This window comes from Danio rerio, chromosome 25, assembly GCF_052040795.2.
Source record: "Danio rerio strain M-AB ecotype USA chromosome 25, GRCz13ab, whole genome shotgun sequence".
In the NCBI taxonomy this organism is placed as follows: domain Eukaryota; kingdom Metazoa; phylum Chordata; class Actinopteri; order Cypriniformes; family Danionidae; genus Danio; species Danio rerio.
The window spans coordinates 7,501,769-7,521,422 of NC_141045.1; the positions used below are offsets into that span (position 1 = coordinate 7,501,769).

At 35.7% G+C, this 19,654-nt stretch overlaps 1 protein-coding gene across 1 annotated transcript in view; it reads right to left on the bottom strand.

Moving 5' to 3' along the window:
• snupn (snurportin 1) overlaps window positions 1-19,514 on the bottom strand; it is a 68,938-nt gene extending 49,424 nt beyond the window's left edge. The window contains exons 1-4 of the mRNA XM_087310416.2: window positions 19,460-19,514; window positions 19,103-19,145; window positions 18,205-18,260; window positions 8,383-8,481 (exon numbers count right to left, since the gene is read on the bottom strand). The gene's annotated coding sequence lies outside the window, so the exon portion shown is untranslated. The remainder of the gene's footprint in view (window positions 1-8,382; window positions 8,482-18,204; window positions 18,261-19,102; window positions 19,146-19,459) is intronic.
• Between the last annotated feature and the right edge of the window lie 140 nt (window positions 19,515-19,654).

A 19,654-nucleotide genomic window follows, 5' to 3' on the forward strand; every position in this document is an offset into this window, starting at 1 on the left:
TTTGCTATGTGGGCATTTATATCATGTGTCGAATTGCTCCACCCACAATAAAATTAGGTTGGTCCAAAATTCTTATGTAATGTGCTGAGTTGCTCCACTCGTAGTGCAATCTCGTTGGCCCAAATGCCTATTTATATCATGTGCAGAGTTGCACATTTAAATCTGATTGGTCCAAAATCCTTTTAATGTGAAGTTTGGAGTTGCTCCACCCCCACAACTAAATCCCATTGTTTTAAAAATCTCTTTTTATAGGATGTGCTTAATTGCTCCGCCCACAATGAAATCAAATTGGTCCAAAAGCCTGTTCCAATAATTCCACCAAACATTTTTATATTTGTTTCGTTTTCGTCAACCCGAATATTGACCTGACATTTAAAACATTGGAACAATAAATTAGGTTTTACTAAACGAGCAAGAAATAAACCCACAGAGCGGGATTGTGTGACTTCTGCTCACTGTCAGGCACATTTAATCAGAAGAAATGTTCATCCATCTCCCCTCAGGCAGCAGGAGATTCCTCAGCTTACGTGAAAGTAAGTTTGGTGATCGGATACAGACGGAAAGCCATATGATATTCATCAGCGACTCAAATGAATCACAGCAGGCTTGCGGAGAACATCTCTTCCTCGCTGTCCGGTACTAATTTCTCCTAGTGTTATTAAGACAAAACATGTTTTTTTTTTGTTGGGCTAGAATCCCCACACCTCGAGATTCAGCATATCAGCTGGAAACACTTCAGTATTAGCATTAGCTTTTAGCACACATTCAGGGTGTTTCTAAACTTGTGTCCTCCATCTGATGTGCCCTCAGGAAAAACTTGAGAGGATTTTGAGCTTGTGTTAAATGGTTTTTGTTTCAAAAGTAGGCTAATATTTATTGTTAGTTGCAAGGTTTAGGGGTTTATGTAAGTCTGCAGTCTGTGGTTAAGAGTTGTGTGGTTTTTTTTACAATGCCTTTGGTCAAACTGTAAAACTTGTCTCGAGTTTCAGATTGTAAATGTGGATGTTTACTGTTTGCACTCTTAGTAACTGAGGACCAAAATGTAAACCTTTTGGGTTTAGTGATGTTTTACTAGCTTTAACATGTTCAAATCGGAGCTGATTTGCAATGAATTAATAATAATAAACACAAAAAGTCAACATGAAATCAGAATTGACCCTGTTTACATTCTTAGTACTATATAAGCATGTTTGTGCCACAGGATAATTTAAAAACATTTTTGTCAATTTTCTTCCGTTCTTAAGATTATAGAACCGTTCATTTTTTCATAGAACTGATTCTTTTTTGCTAATTGTTCAAACTACTTATTTAAATAAGCTGAAACAAAACAATTCTTGATGTTTATTTGGGACAACATAACTGTTTTATGTTCAATCCACTTAAATTTTGTAAAATAATTAAGTTTAACTCAATCAATTTTTGTTGAAACAAATTTTTTTTACAATGCAAGTTTTTAGACTTTTTCGGACATGAGTTTATTGAGCTTTTTACAATTTTGACAAATCTCGCAATTCCAAAGTTCGTAGTATAGCAATTTTATTTCTAAAAAATGTGAGTTTACGTTGTTTCTTGCCGTTTTGAGTTATAATCAAGCAATTCTAACTTTCTCTAAATTGTGGCTTTATTTTTACAATACAACGTTTATTTAAGGTGTCTCGACAATTTGCGTTAACATCTCACGATTCGGACGTTTTTTTCACAATTGCAACTTCTTTAAATTGAGTTTTCTTGCATTTTTTTCTCACAATTCTTTGTTTGTAATCTCATGAATCTGACTTTTATCTTGGAATTGCGACTTTATTTAATGAAACTGACTTTAGCATTGTATAATCTCACGGGTCTTACCTTTTTCTAAAAAATTGAAATAAAAATTTAAAAGCTTTCCTTGCATTCATCATGGCTCTAACTTTTTTAGTTTGATCTTAATTGCGACTTTGATTTTCTTGCGTTTATTTATTTCTTACTGTTCTTCATTTATAATCTCGCAATTCTGATTACTACAACTGTATATCTTTAAATTTAATTAATAGTTTTTCTTGCATTCATCGTAATTCTAACTCTTTTTTAAATTGTGACTTTATTTCTTGAAAGTACGTTTACATTTTATTAAATTAGCGTTAATTTATTCATGCAAATTCTTCATTTATAATCTCAGAATTTTGATATTTTTTTCTCTGAATTACAATAATTTTTTTTTTAATTGACTTTATACGTTTTAATGCATCATTTATTTTTCATAGCTGTTACTTTAAAATCTCTTAAAATAGAATTGTGACTATTTAACGAAACTAACTTTAGCATTGTAAAATCTCATGATTCTGACTATTTTCTTTAAAATGTAAAAGCTTTCCTTGCGTTCATCGTAATTAACATTTAAATATAAATTGCAACTTTATTTAATGTTTGTTGATTTCTTGTGTAAATTTATTTCTTGCAATTCTTAATTTATATTCTCGCCATTCTGACAATTTTTTACGACTTTATTTCCTAAAATTGAGTTTACACGTTTTCATTAATCATTTATTTCTCGCAGTTTTAGTTCATAATCTTTTTTTTCTTAAAATTGCAACTTTATTTAACAAAACTGACTTATGCTTTAATTCATTTTTCGCAGTTCTTAGTGTATAATCTCATGCTTCTGAAACTGAGTTTTTCTTGCATTCATCATAATTCTAACTTTTTCTCAGAATTGCGACTATTTCTCGAAATTAGGTTTAACGATTTTCTTCCATCAATTCAATGAATTCATAATTTTGCAATTCTAACTATTTTCTCTGAATTGTGACTATTCCTTGCAATTCTGACTTAGTATCCCAAAATTCGAACTTTTTTTTCCTAAAAATTGTGAGTTATTAATAGCCAAGTTTATGCAAAAAAAGTCGTATTTTTTATTCTGTGGCATAAACAAGCTTCCATAACACACATGAATCCTATATTTACATTTTTCACTTGCAATAATCAAACCCAAACTTACCATGTTTAATTTTTAATCCCAAAATAGTTTGCATGACTAAAATAAAAAAAACGCTTCAAACTTCATGTTGACTTGAACATGACCACAAGACTCCCATGTCCCCCAGAGTTTTTGTTTTTTTGATGTCCAGATGTTTACATGTGCCCACAGAAGGAAATGTTCATGGTTTTCATATCAGTAGAAGCAGCACTGAAAGATCCCTTGGGGCTTTTCTTTTCTGGTAAAATGGGGGGAAAAGGCTCCTAATTCTCTGAAAAACCTTGGATGGCCAACAGAGCGTGTGTCGGGTCTTTGAGACTGCTTTCTCATGCTTTAGTCATTCCAAAACACAATAAAGACGCTTTTCCATGACTGGACCAATCCAAATACTCCTCTTTTCCTAACGTTCTCTCAGATACAGATGGATTGTACACAATCTGAGGGAACTAAATATTTGCTATGAGCTGAAATGCCAAACAATTAAGAATAACAACTGCAGAAATTGACTTTTTTTTGTAAGGAATGAAGTCCTCGCACGGATGATTTTTTTGGACTCTTCAAGGACGTGTGAGGCCTGTTTCCTCGCTCTAGGATTTATATTATGTGTAGATTTTTACAGAGTTCTGGTGTTAAACAGGGGATCTGAATAAAGAGATCTCGAAATATATAAAACACTGTGTTTCTGGTGTAATCTTTGGGTTATGAAAACTGTTGACTGGCACAGGAAAGGCAAAAATTCTTGAGTATTGGATGCTGTTACCATGTAAAATGACTTTACGTTTTGAGCTTCAGACTAAAATACTACACAGATTTTTTTTTTAAGGGAACTCATTAGGGAACTTGTGGACACATAAAAAGCCATAATAACGATTTCTTTTTGTGAAATGTATATTTGTGGGTAATGTGTGTGTGTGTGTGTGTATATATATATATATATATATATATATATATATATATATATATATATATATATATATATATATACACACACACACACACACACTCACGCACACTCACTGGCCACTTTATTAGGTACACCTGTCCAACTGCTCGTTAACAAAAATTTCTAGTCAGCCAATCACACGGCAGCAACTCAATGCATTTAGCCATGTAGACATGGTCAATATGATCTGCTGCAGTTCAAACCGAGCATCAGAATGGGGAAGAAAGGGGATTTAAGTGACTTTAAACATGCCCTGGTTGTTGGTGCCAGATGCACAACCATCTCTAGGGTTTACAGAGAATAGTCGGAAAAAGAGAAAATATCCAGTGAGCGGCAGTTCTGTGGGCGCAAATGCCTTGTTGATGCCAGAGGTCAGAGGAGAATGGCCAGACTGGTTCCAGCTGATATAAAGGCAACAGTAAGTCAAATAAGCACTCGTTACAACCGAGGTCTGCAGAAGAGCATCGCTGAATGCACAACACGTCCAACCTTGTGGCAGATGGGCTACAGTAACAGAAGACCACACCGGGTGCCACTCCTGTCAGCTGATAACAGGAAACTGAGGCTACAATTGGCACAGGCTCACCAAAATTTGACAATAGAAGATTGGAAAAACTATGCCTGGTCTGATGAGTCTCGATTTCTGCTGCAAAATTCAGACTGTAGGGTCAGAATTAGGCATCAACAACATGAAGGCATGGATCCATCTTACCTTGTATCGGTCCAGGCTAGTCGTGGTGGTGTAATGGCATGGGAAATAATTTCTTGGCACACTTTGTGCCCATTAGTACCAATTGAGCATTGTGTCAGCGCCACAGCCTCCCTGAGTATTGTTGCTGACCATGTCCATCCCTTAATGACCACAGTTTACTCTATCTATCTTCTGATGGCTGCTTCCAGCAGAATAACGCACCATGTCATAAAGCGTGAATCATCTCAGACTGGTTTCTTGAACATGACAATGAGTTCACTGTACTCAAATGGCCTCAACAGTCACTAGATCTCAATCCAATAGAGCTCCTTTGGGATGTGGTGGAACAGAAGATTGGCATCAAGGATGTGCAGCCGACAAATCTGCAGCAACTGCGTGATGCTATCATGTCAACATGAAGCTAAATCTCTGAGGGATATTTCCAGTACCTTGTTGAATCTACGCCACGAAGGATTAAGGCAGTTCTGAAGACAAAAAGGGACCCAACCCGGTACTAGTGAGGTGTACCTAATAAAGTGGCCAATGAGTGTATATCAAAACAGATAATTTACAGATACAAAATAAAAACAGATAAAAACAATATTTTCACATTAAATCAAATACATACGCATTATATTTTTCAAAATTCTGAAACTAACTACAAAGGAATGACTTAGAAACAAAAAGGTGACCCGAATCTGTTTCCCCTAAATGTTAATGTAAAACACACACCTCTGTATGCCTTTAAAACTAAAATCAAACAAGATTCCTGTGGAGGTCAAAGCCTCATATTTCAGGCAGATCTGAAAGGGCAGGCATCTTGTGTGCAGATGAGCAGCTGATATAACAGCTGAAAAACTGGGAGAAAAGCCCAGAAAACACGACCGGACTGAGATAACAGATTTACAGATTCCCGCGTCTCTTCTGATTAAACAGCATCAGGAACACACAGGTATAATCAGCTCTTTCTGAAGCTCTGCATTATGAGACGTGTAATGCAGAGCGTTTCTCCATCTGTGACCCCTGAAGTGAACACATCCATAAATACTGCCTGGAGAGTCTCTTCATGTTTAATCCAGAAGAAAGAATCAGACTAAATACAGGCCAAAGGTCTTCTGGTGGCTTAAGGTGGAATTAGAGGCAAATTTACTCCGTTTGAAAGTAAAAGCAACTGAATGAACACAGAGAAGCTGATATTGTGATGTAGATGATACAATACTGTATGCTATTTCAGTATATTTTGAATTAATAGTATTATATTAGGATTGTATTGGCATTGGGCAGCACGGTGGCGCAGTGGGTAGCACAATCGCCTCATAGCATGAAGGTCGCTGGTTCGAGCCCTTGCTGGGTCAGTTGGACGTAAATTGGCTGTAATGTGTGAATGCAAAAATATATGAGTGTTGGGTTGCAGTTGGGATGGCATCCGCTGCGTAAAACATATGCTGGATAGGTTGGCGGTTCATTCCGCTGTGGCGACCCCTGTTTAATAAAGCAACTAAGCTGAAAAAAAATGAAATGAATGAATGTATTCGCATATTGTGTATGTATAGGCCTGTCACAATAATCAGTATGCCGACCTATTGTGCGATACCTGGAGATGACCTCAATAAAAATTCAATAACAAACAATTCTTGTCGTTGCAATATATATTAACAAGTTCACAAATAGCGTTAAAGCCATTTTACAATGACATTTACCTTTTACCTCTCCGGTGTCAAAGTTTATAATTGAATATTTACCTAAGAAGACATTAAATAGTATATATAACAGGACATTTGCCTTTTTAACATCAAATTACAGAATCTATACTAGATATTAAAGTTTGAGGACAAATAATATGGTGGCTTGAAAAAGCCGAGCCTGAAAGTTTGAAGTCGTTTTAAAGTTTTAATAACTGAAGTAGTTTTTATAATGTTTGAAACAGTCGTCATAGATAAGTACAAATATGTTAGCATGTTTCTAGTATAGATTGTCATGTTTCTTAGTAGGCGGTTGCTAGGGTGTTCTGAGTGCTTGCTAAGGTGTTTCTAGACGGTTGCTAGGTTGTTGCTAAGGAGTTGCTAGGTAGTTGCTAAGCATACATGCCAACACTCCTGTTTTTCCCGGGAGTCTCCCTTATTTAGGACCCATCTCCAGTATTGTTCTGTCTCCCGGAATCGGATCTTTAAGTACATTTACTATAATACATGTAAACATAAGATAAACTAAACCTATTTTAAATCTTACTAAATATTTATTTAAATAAAATAAATACTGTTATATAGAACTTTATATTTATGGAAGCACCCTGAAAAAATAATCTGAGATTGGAATTAATCTACATGTGTAGGTAAATGTTGTTGTATTTTTATTATATAACAATTACAGGTTAGGGTTTATTTATAGAGTACATAATAAACCTTTCAACTAGTTGTAAAAAGGAGATTTCTTGGTTTTACTGTAAAAATACTTTACAAAATTAAAAATAACATAAGAATTTATTAGAGCTAGTGTTTAAAAAGTAAAATACATATCGTCACCTTAAATTTATAAGGTTCTATCTGCGTTCTGAATGATTTTGAGATATTGAGCTTCAAAGTTTTTGCATTCAATAGCAAACAGTGTGTGTAACATTAGTTTTTTTTTAAATAAAAAGTCTCAAAATGTAACAACCTATACAAAACATACCATAATGTATATAAGTATATAAGAATATGTCAATAACTCAATTTTGACAAAAATGTCGGATAGAAACCTTATAATTCTAAGCTGAAGATATGTATAAACAAACCATAATTAATTTAGTTGCCATACACACACACACACACACACACACACACACACACACACACACACACACACACACACACACACACACACACACACACATACTGTACATATATACACACAATTTTTGTTATCTCAAAATTCTTACTGTTTTTATTTACATATATATATAAAAATAGAACAAATTGTCAGAATTTTGAGATTATAAACTAAGAATTACAAGTTTTAGATTACCACAAGAAAATATATAAAACTGATCAAATCAAAGGAAAAAAACTGAATTGTAAGATTATACTACTATAATAAAATAACAAAAAATTCTACTTGATTAGATCAATAATGTATTATTCCAATTGATGTATTTAAGTTGGTTTAGTAACATTAAATCAAATTTTTCCCTTTAATATTTATATACAAACACACACACACACACACACACGCACGCGCACACAAAGTGCTCAGCATATATTTAATGTAAAGTACATCCCTCACAAATCTCTTGAATCTCTTAAATTTATATTTTTAATAGAAAGCTTTACAATATAATATTTTTTGCATATACATTAGATTAGTCAGTACTGAAGCCAAATCCGGAGCTTATCTAACAAAATATCTTATGATAAAGGTCCAAAAACTAGTACATCCAGATTTATATGTTATAGAAAAATATTAAATACAAATTTATAATATTTAGCTTGAATTTAACTATTTTGTTTTTCAACTTCTTAATATATTTGGTGACTAAAATATTATCTTAATAAATATATCTGTTTAATAAATGTGTTTCGTTTAAATGCACCAAAATACATTGCCTATATTCACTGAGAAATGGATAAAAACTATTTATATATATATACATAAATAAAATGAAAGCAGGAAATATACTTTTATTACTAATAATAAAATCTACAATGTTCTTTTCTTTACTGACTTTTCTTTTCTGCTGTATCAGCTTGCTCACTTTGTCATTCTTTCCAATCCTTGGGTTTACAACAAGATGAAGATGTTCTGACAAGCATAACTCACATATCTTCTACAATTTCTGCTGACTTTGTGCAGTTTTATAAGCAGGGAGGCGACGGGTTACCAAACTCTACAGATGTAGAAACTGGATGAGGGCCAGATCTGAAAGAAAGACAGAGAGAGGATAAAAATGTGGACATGTTCAGACCACACCCCCTCATTAAAACCCTCCATGACCCCGCCTCTAACCCCTCCCACTCTCTTCAAGCCAAGCAACGTTCCCAGAAGACAACAGTCACTTCCTCAGAACATCGAGCCTACATTCCTGTCGTGCTTTCAGATCTGCTTAAACAACAGCTCAGAATGGCTCTGCTTTCTCAGACTTTTTCTCCTTTTCTAAAGTCTCGTTTGCATCTGGGAATCAAATCCATCCAAAGTTGACATTACTTGTGGAGTTCAAGAGCTTAAAGATGACAACACACAAAATAAACTCAACAGGTTTTTGTGGAGTGACACTGATGCGAACACATCCACACATGCGATTCACATCCACGGTAATGCTTCGGCAATGACATCATGGTACAATAAGGTTCTAGCGCAGGCCAATTATTGAGCAGTGGGCTCATAACGCACAGTGAGATCATACGGCAGTAAAATGCTGATACATGCTGTAAAGTGAGGCAGTATCACAGAGTGAGGTTGCAGAGCAGTGCAGAATGTATGATAGATTTTAGAATAGAAATAATTGTAAAACAGTGTAAAGTGTAGCAGATCTAGAGCACTTAATAGTTAAAGAGCCCATATTATGGGTTTTTGAAAATTCCCCTCCATGTAGTGTGTAACACAGCTCTAAGTGAAGTGAAGTATCCAGCTAAGGCTTAAATCTGTTAGTGTACAGTGTTTAAAACGGTTGATTCATCTATAAAAGAGTCGACTCATAGTGCTTCAAACGAGTCGCCTTGATACCGATTCATTAGGTGTTTCGCCATGACGTACGAACGAAACCAAGTTATTCACGTGCACGCGCAAACCCGGGAGATTTCAAACCTGAGGCCCCGCCCTCTGACGCAGAAACCCAGACACACACACACACCCACAAACACACGCACACCCACAAACACACGCACACAAACATGCCGGTCGATTGAAGTCACACTGCAGATGGATATATTGAGTCTCCACCCAAAGATGAAACATCAGCATTATAACCAAGCAGTTGGAAACTTCTGGAAGCTACATGCTACAAAGAATACTTCATCTGAGTTTGTTAAAGGAAGGATCAGTAAAGAGTAACTGATGGACGTCAGGATGGGTTTCTTCCTACCTTTCTCAAGTGTAAGTACGTGCGGTTAAAGTTGTTGCCTCGTTTACTCTAGCTTGCAAATGTATTTAGTTGTGATTTGTTACTTGTAACCGCGTGTACTGTATCAGGTAAACTGGATATATTCTCTTATCGCGTGCAAAGTCACGTTAAAAACGCGACGCGTGCTGCTTTGTTGATTGAGCTCCGTGCTAGAGTTCCGCTCCCGCGATTTATTCGGAAATTTATTCCCGCGCCGCAGAAATCTGGCGCGGGGACAGCCGCGGGAATAAATTTCCGAATAAATCGCGGGAGCGGTCGGTAACGGGTTTAATTTGGGACGGGAGCGGGCTGTCTAGCAATATCACGGATATTGCTATGCGAATTAGAAAGAGAGAGTGCTTGGTGCTTGTGTGTGTGTTAGTGCGCACGCGCGCGTATGAGAGAGCGCGAGAGAGATAGATAGAGATAGATAGATAGAGAGAGAGAGAGAGAGAGCGAACGAGCTTTGTGTGCTTGGTGCTGTGCGTGTGTGTTTATACAGACAGCTTGGCTGTCTGGACTGTATACTGGGTGATTTTTGGTTGTGTTCTCCTCCGCTCTAGCGGGATCGGGCGCGGCGGGCAGAAAACGGAGCGGGTTCTCAGGCTAAAACCTGGCGGGTGCGGGCGGAAGCGTTGTCGTCCGGAGGTGTGTGTGTGTGTTTTTGTGTGTATGTGGTATGGCGAGTACACGACTGTCTCCTTCGTTCGGTTATCCGTGGCACTATCCACTCGCCATAGTGTGGCAGCTAAAATCCACGCCTACACTATCGAGCGTGTATGAACTGTGATTACTTTTTATATTGCTGATTAGCTGTTGGCCATTTCACTCTCTGACTGAAGGCAGTCGACCAATCGCGACAGACTGTCATCGGTCCAATCAGCGCAGATTAGCTTCGCGCTAAGGAGGGGTTTGGGAACAAATGAATCACTGGACGATTCATACGGGAGTCGCTGGGATAATTAGGTAAAAATAAATGCAGATTATAAGACCATGAAAGTGTTTTTTGACCATGCATGAATATTAGACTGTTGTTGGAGACCCTTACAACCAAGATATGACCCTATTTCATGTATAATATGGGCTCTTTAAAGTATAGTTGAGTTTATAGTTTAGATTATAGTTTATATAAATTACAGTGGTTGTAAAGTTGTATGAGTGGTATGATTTTGAACAAGTGTTTGTGTAAAGTAGAGCAGTAACCAGAGCTGTAAGTACTGAGACTATAGTTAACCTAGAGCATTTCTAGAGCAGCAAGTTTTGAGACTTGGCAAGAACAGTTTGTATAAAGTAGAGGAGTTCTAGAGCAGTAAATACTGAGACTGAAGAGGAATGTTTCTTTAAAATAGAGAATTTCTAGTGCAGCAGGTTTTGAGATTGACCAGAACAGTTTGTGTAGAGCAGTTCTAGAGCAATAAGTAGTAAGAACATACAGTAGAGCAGTGTACCTTGAGTAATGCACTTCTAGAGTAGTAAGTATTATGACTACATTTCTAAAGAAGCAAATTTTGAGATTGACAAGAACAATTTCAATAAAGTAGAGCAGTTCTAGAGCAATAAGTAGTGGTAATGTAAATGAGTGTAGCTTGGGTAACACACCTCTAGAGTAGTGAGAATCATGATTTAAGAAGAGTTTGCACAAAGTAGAGCAGTTCTAGAGCAGTATACTCAAGACTAAAGAGGAATGTTTCTTTAAAGTAGAACAGTTCTAGAGCAGTAAGTACGGAGACTAAAGAGGAATGTTTCTTTAAAATAGAGCAGATCTAGACAAGTAGGAAAAGAGACTGAAGAGGAATGTGTCTGTAAAGTAGAACAGTTATAGAGCAGTAAGTACTGAGACAAAAGATTAATGTTTCTGTAAAGTAGAACAGTAATAGAGCTGTAAGTACTGAGACTAAAGAGGAATGTGTCTGTAAAGTAGAGCAGTTCTAGAGCAGTAAGTACTGAGACTAAAGACGAATGTTTCTGTAAAGTAGGGCAGATCTAGACAAGTAGGAAATGAGACTGAGGAGGAATGTGTCTGAAAGTAGAGCAGTTCTAGAGCAGTGAGTACTTAGACTGAAGAGGAATGTTTCTGTAAAGTAGAACAGTTCTAGAGTAGTAAGCACTGATATTAAAGAGGAATGTTTCTATAAAGTAGAACAGTTCTAGAGTAGTAAGCACTGATATTAAACAGGAATGTTTCTATAAAGTAGAACAGTTCTAGAGCAGTAAGTACTTAGACTAAAGAGTAATGTTGCTTTAAAGTAGAGCAGATCTAGACAAGTAGGAAATGAGACTGAAGAGGAATGTGTCTGTAAAGTAGAGCAGTTCTAGAGCAGTAAGTACTGAGACTAAAGAGGAACGTTTCTGTAAAGTAGAACAGTTCTAGAGCAGTAAATACTGAGACTAAAGAAGAATGTTTCTTTAAAGTTTCTTTTAGAGTAGTTTTAGAGTAAAATGGTTTTGATCTAGTGATGATCTAGTAAAGTTGTTTATAGTATAGAGCCATTACAGAGCATCACTTTTATGAAGTAGACTTAAAAAGCAGTGTTATTGTACAGCAGTTCTAGAACAATAACATTTTAAATTGATATTACAGATGACAACTTATCTGGAATATAAAACGGTGAGGTCATACATTGAGCATGAAATCATGAAACAGTTCCATAGTTCAGGCTGTATGAAACAGAAAGCAGAGTGACCGTTGCCTTGTTTAAACCAATCTGAGTCAATAATATCACTGCCAATGAGCCTCTGTCTTATTTTCATATTTGTTGATAAATTGCTGGGCGTAGAAGAAGTCTAGATACACTAAATAGCCTGATCCTGCTGTGACAGGATGTGTGTTGACTCACTATCTTCAGCATTTTCCTACATTTTTTCCTCTGTGTATTTGCTTTACAATGTCCTGAGACAGTTAAAGTGAGACACAAACACATCTGACCTGCAAATAAACTTTACATTACAGAGAAAACATGAGCTGGTAACAGTCATGCAATGTTTGGAATATACTTAATGCTCCTTCAGTAGTTGCTTACACACATTTCTCCACTAAAATCGTTTTCATCAAAGAGGTTTCCAAAAGATATACAACCCCAAATTAGAAAAAGTTTTTTTCAGGGGCGCCCATGCATCTCTCAACAAGACAATGCAAAACCACATTCTGTACATATTACAAAGACCTGGTCTCGGAGGAAGAGGATAAAGGTATTTGACTGGCCTGCCTGCAGTCCTGACCTGTCTCAAATAGAAAATGTGTGGCGCATTTTGAAGCATTACAAAGTCCTGGCTGCAGAGGAAGAGGATACAGGTATTTGACTGGCCTGCCTGCATACCCGACCTGTCTCAAATAGAAAATGTGTGGCACATTTTGAAGATTACAAAGTCCTGGCTGCAGAGGAAGAGGATACAGGTATTTGACTGGCCTGTCTGCAGTCCTGACCTTTCTCAAATAGAAAATGTGTAGCGCAATTTGAAGCATTACAAAGTCCTGGCCGCAGAGGAAGAGGATACAGGTATTTGACTGGCCTGTCTGCAGTCCTTATTTATGTCCAATAGAGAATGTGTGGCACATTTTGAAGTGCAGTGAAGCCCTCATACTGTTCCCCACCCTAAAACTCGTTTACAGGAAGAATAAGACAAAATTACACCTGAAACACTTCATCACTTGGTGTCTTTAGTCCCTAAAGGTATTTAAGTGTTGTGAAAAGAAATGGCAACATTACGAAGTGGTAAATGCTTTACTGTTCCAACATTTTTGAAATGTGTTGCAAAAACCAATTGGAATACGTGTTTATATATATAAAAAAACAACAACAAAAATCACAAGGAACACATTAATTAATGTTTGTTATATTGTCTGCAATGAAATACAAGTCAAAGTAAATTTAGAAATCACCACTTTCTTTTGTTATTTGCATTTTCCTTACTGTCCCAACCTTTTCTGATTTAGAGTTGTAAATGTTCTTGACATTACATTATATTTCAGTGCATTTCCAGAGCTCATTCCTCAAACTAACTCTCTAGGCTGCATATCATCGATTATCCCAGAGCATCAGACTGTCTATAAAAGCAGAACAACAAAACAACAACGTTCCTGCAGTTCAGAGACAATGACGACAAGCCTCAGATCACATACCCAGACATGTACTCTAACTAGGCCACTTAATATTTCCTGCTGGCTGCTTTTATGCAGAGAGCGTTTAATTTTAACTCCTCAATCCCTGTTAACGTATCAAACCAGATCATAAACACGCCGGTCCATTACAAAAGCACTTCGACCAATAAAACGCAAGAGTGCGAGATGATTTCGCCGATTCAGAAGTGACCTCAGATGGAAACATGGGTGTTGTAATAGCAGACTGGAAAGCAGGAAAAGCTAATTTAGGGGTTGGAAATGTTAACACAGATGCAGGATGTAAAAAACAGAACTGCAAGGCACATTTCACCCAGACGGGACGAACAGAAGGAGAAGGACCACTTTCATATGATCGACATATGTTATGGGTCAAGGGAATTTATATGAGCCGCTAATTTGCGAAGGTAATTAGTAGTGCTCGCTACTACAAATACGATCTTGTTACTGTTGTTGTTATTAATTTAAACAAACCCCACAGCTTAAGTATAGTTTATATGCCCTAATTATGAATATAAATTATTTTTATTCTACAATTCTTAAATAATAAAAACTGATGTTGTATATTAGAGTAAAAAGTTATTGTTCAATACACAATTTGGCTTTGAAGAAATCTTCTTTAAATGTTGACTATGGTAAGTGGATGACGATGCTATGATACAGAATAAAAAATAAATAAAAAAGGTATTTGGAACTTTCATTCATTTTCTTGTCAGCCTAGTCCCTTTATTAATCCGGGGTCACCACAGCAGAATGAACCGCCAACTTATCCAGCAAGTTTTTTTTACGCAGCGGATGCCCTTCCAGCCGCAACCCATTTCTGGGACACACACACACACACACACACACCGGACAATTTAGCCTCCCCAATTCACCTGTATTGCATGTCTTTGGGGGAAACCGGAGCACCCGGAGGAAACCCACACAAAGGCAGGGAGAACATGCAAACTCCACACAGAAACACCAACTGAGCCGAGGTTCGAACCAGCGACCCAGCGACCTTCTTGCTGTAAGGCGACAGCACTACCTACTGCGCCACTGCCTCGCACATATTTGGAACTTTTTTTCTTGTAATTTGGTCCTTTTTACATTTTGTATCTGTATTTTGTACAGTTACAATTGAGAGAAATTCAGTTGCAATTTCGATTTAAAAATCTGAACTGCAAAATGTAAAAGACAAAGTCAGAATTGCGAGAAAGAATTTAAACTGTGTCACTGTGGCACAATCACCTCACAGCAAGAAGGTCGCTGGTTCGAGCCTTGGCTGGGTCAGTTAGCATTTCTGTGTGGAGTTTGCATGTTATTTCCGTGTTGGCATGGGTTTCCTCCACAAGTCCAAAGACATGCGCTGTAGGTGAATTGGGAAGGCTAAATTGTCTGTAGTGTATGTGTGTGAATGAGTGTGCATGGATGTTTCCCAGTGGTAGGTTGCAGCTGGAAAACATATGCTGGATAAGTCGGCGATTCATTCCGCTGTGGCAACTTCAGATTATTAAAGGGACTAATTCGAAAAGAAAATGAATGTATGAAGAATATAAACTTGAAAGAAATACTTGCAGCTCTTAAAAAAGATATGCAAAGAATGGCTTTCGGTCTGCTCTGGCATATTTTTCAAAGGTGCCACAATATCAAACCATGAGCAAAATTTGACTTTTTTTTACAGAACACTAGTTCATCTGAATAAAATATTTCCTAATTTTTCTCAATGTTGTTTTAAGTGCAAATCCAATGTTGATACTGTGATGCATGGATCCTGGCACTGTGACATGATTAAGACATCCTGGAAGGAAATCCACAAATTAGTTCACAAGATTATTGGTAAATCTTTTGCCCTATCTCCAGTTATTTATCTTCTGAATTGTAAAACTGCTCTATATATTAGTCAAAGACTAGAATTGGAGTTAAACCTTTGTACCTATCTTGCAAGAAAATGTATTATTTTGCTGTGGTCCTCTCCTAACATCTATTCGGTCAATATGTGGTTGAATCAGATTGGTATTTTTATACTCTAAGAAAAACTGACTTATGATTTGCGTCAGAAATCTAATGATTACTGGCACATATGGAATCCTCAATGGAAGTTTTTGAAGAATTTACAGTTGAAGTCAGAATTATTAGCCCCCCTTTGAATTTTCTTTTTTAAATATTTCCCAAATGATGTTTAACAGAGCAAGGAAATTTTCACAGTATTTTCTATAATATTTTCTATATTATTTTTATATTTTATATATTATTTTCTTCTGAATAAAGTCTTCTTTGTTTTATTTCGGCGAGAATTAAATGTTTTAAAAAACATTTTATGGTCAAATTATTAGCCCCTTTAAGCAATTTTTTTCTCGATAGTCTACAGAACAAACCATCATTATAAAATAACTTGCCTAATTATCCTAACCTGCCCTAACCTAATTAACCCAGTTTAGCCTTTAAATGTCACTTTAAGCTGTATAGAAGTGTCTTGAAAAATATCTAGTCAAATATTATTTACTGTCATCAGGGCAATGTTAAATAAATCAGTTATTAGAAATGAGTTATTAAAACTATAATGTTTAGAATTGTGTTGAAAAAATCTTCCCTCCGTTAAGCAGAAATTAGGGAAAAAAATAATAATTCTGACTTCAACTGTATATTGAAAGACAATCTTTTAGCTGTTGTTAATTTTACCTTTCAAAAAAGACTTGAATTACTAGCCGATGGACAATTGTATGATAGATGGCTGTATTATTGTATATGAAGACATGGACATGGACATACCATGTCCATGGACAAGACATGGACATACCTCTGATTTGTCATTGCAAATCTTTAAATAAATGTTATTCAAAATGAGGCAGATATGCACAATATAAATTCTGAAGTTTTAGAAATAAAGTCAGAACAAAGATAAAGCCTGTAAGTTTGCATATAAGAGAAATAAAGTTGCGATACTAAGGAAAAAGTCAGAATTTTGAGATACAACAAAAAATTGTAAGTAGTAAAGTCAGAACTGCATCAAATCCTATTATCAGAGAAATAGTCACATTATTTATGAGAAAAACGTTTTCTGAGACATAAAATTTTTAATCTTCAAAAATAAGTTTAGAACTGTAACTGTGAGAGACAATATAAACTTGAATAAATAAAGCTAAGTAATAGACCATTTCAATGTGGTGATGCCATTGGCCCATGAACATTTCCTGCTTTTTGACAAACTATTTTAATAACTGTAACTCAATCAACTCAATCATATCTCAACATGACAACAGCTGTTATAGCATTATTTATCAATATGTGAAACTTTTAAGATTCTCAGAAGCTTTGTAAATTAAAAATGTAAAACAAGAAATACGTTAGGACCATTGTTATTGTTAACATCCGTCAAAATAGTCTATAAAGCAGAAAAAAAAAGAAATATATACAGTTGAGTCAGAATTATTAGCCCCCTTTTTATTTTATTTTATTTTTTTAAATATTTCCCAAATGATGTTTAACAGAGGAAGGAAATTTTCACAGTATGTCTGATAATATTTTTTCTTCTGGAGAAAGTCTTATTTGTTTTGTTTCAGCTAGATTAAAACCAGTTATTAATTTTTAAAAAAAATTTTTGGGACAAAATTATTAGCCCCTTTAAGCTATTTTTTTTCAATAGTCTACAGAACAAACCATTGTTATACATAACTTGCCTAATTACCCTAACCTGCCTAGATAACCTTAATAACCTAGTTAAGCCTTTAAATTTCACTTTAAGCTGTACAGAAGTGTCTTGAAAAATATCAAGTAAAATATTATTTACTGTCATCATGACAAAGATAAAATAAATCTGTTATTAGAGATGAGTTATTAAAACTATTATGCTTAGAAATGTGCTGAAACAATCTTCCCTCCATTAAACAGAAATTGGTGAAAAAAATAAACAGGGGCGCTAATAATTCAGGGAGGCTAATAATTCTGACTTCAACTGTATATATATATATATATATATATATATATATATATATATATATATATATATATATATATATATATATATATATATAATAAAGACTCTGAATTCTTAAAAAAAGGTCTGAATTTCACGAAATCCAATATAAGTGCACAGATGCAAGATATTATATTTTACAATAATTATTTTAATCACTCAATTTTGACTTTTTTTCTCTGAACTGTGAGAGGAAAAAGTGTAAATGTTTTCTTTGCAAGCACTAACAAATACAGACACTCACCAAGCACTGACATTTCTGACCACTGACAAGAGAGAAAGGCTGAACTCTGGTGACCCTGTTCTTTATTTTCTTGACCCTTAACATCTGCCTTTCTTTCTTCAAGACTGAAAGACTCAGCACACCACCAAGCCCTTCTGCATTTCTATGCAAATGTTGTTTCCAGTATCTGCATTTGAATTTGTGAAAGGCCGTAAACAGCACCTGCATCCAGGGACAAATGTACTTACTTTTAAACAGAAAACATTTCGGCCATCCATTTACACCCCAGTGGCATTTTGGGGACCTGAAAATAAAATAAAAGACTTCAAAAGAGGTTTCAATGTAGTTGTTTGCATGCAATTTTGTAGAACTTTGCCAAAAACAATGCAGTTTTTGCTTGCCAGACCACTAGGTGGCGATATCACTTTTTGAAATAAACACTACTCAACTGTGCACATCAGCTGAATCCGAAATTGCCTACTACTTAGTAGGTACTGCATTTCAATTTAAATGTACTACTCGGCGGCTAGAAAAGTACGTTCTATACAGTATGAATGTCTGTAGTATGAATGGAACTCGGACATACTACATCCGCCATTTTGTCATCATCACGTGACCTACCTGCGTCAGTTGGGTCTATTTCAGAGGTCGCCACAGCGCAACATTAAACAATTTAGTTGTCCCCAAAAAACAGTTTAAACCGTGTTGTCTTATTCATTTATTTTCCTTCGGCTTGGTCTCTTTATTCATCAGGGGTCGCCACAGTGGAATAAACCACCAACTATTCCAACATATATTTTACACAGCTGATTCCCTTTCAGCCGCATCCCAGTATAGGGAAACACCCATACACTCACATTCACATACTTATGTACTACGTACAATTTTAGTTTATTCAATTCTAATATATGTTCGTATTTGTTCATATATCATACTTCTAAAGGAGCCCTAATACCTCAGTGAACCAAATTAGGCAGCATAATTGCAGTTATTTCTTTGACAATTAATCATAAGGCAAATATTTTAATTGTAAAAGCCCTATCAGTCACCAAAGACGCGATTTTTGAACAAATAAATTACCAAAACAAATAAAAAAAAACTGTTTTGTTAATCATAAATTAATAATTATATAAACACCTCACTGACCGTTTGTGCTGATACGTTACGCCCAAACATCCGCCATTTTGATCTGAACATAAAAGAGATTTCATTACTACACAAGTTCATAATGAATGTGCTAGTAAAGAGGGTATTCATATATTTTTGCATTTGCTGTCTATTTTTCCCATTCTTGATTCTCTCTGCCAAATACGACAATAATTATCCACTGTGACAACCTATAATCAGCCCAACATGGACAAAATGCAACACATCATTTATATAATAAAGAACAGGTGCTTCTAACAAACCTGCTTGTTTTCACGACGAGATGAATGTATAATTTCACGCAAAACCCATTCATTTTTGTATTTTTATCGTTCAGACCATTTATTTACTACATACCTTTTTCTCTGAGGAGAAACCAACGGTTTTATGTCTTCAAGTGGGCGTGTCCACTATCTTTGCTCCGCGCCCTGATTTGCTGGTTGACCTGAGGTGATTTACTGCGATTCATATGGTGAGACGTTTCAAAACAAAAGTCTTTCAGTGTGAAGAAGTAACTTATGAAAGTCAGTTCCCACCACTGAATAAAAAATA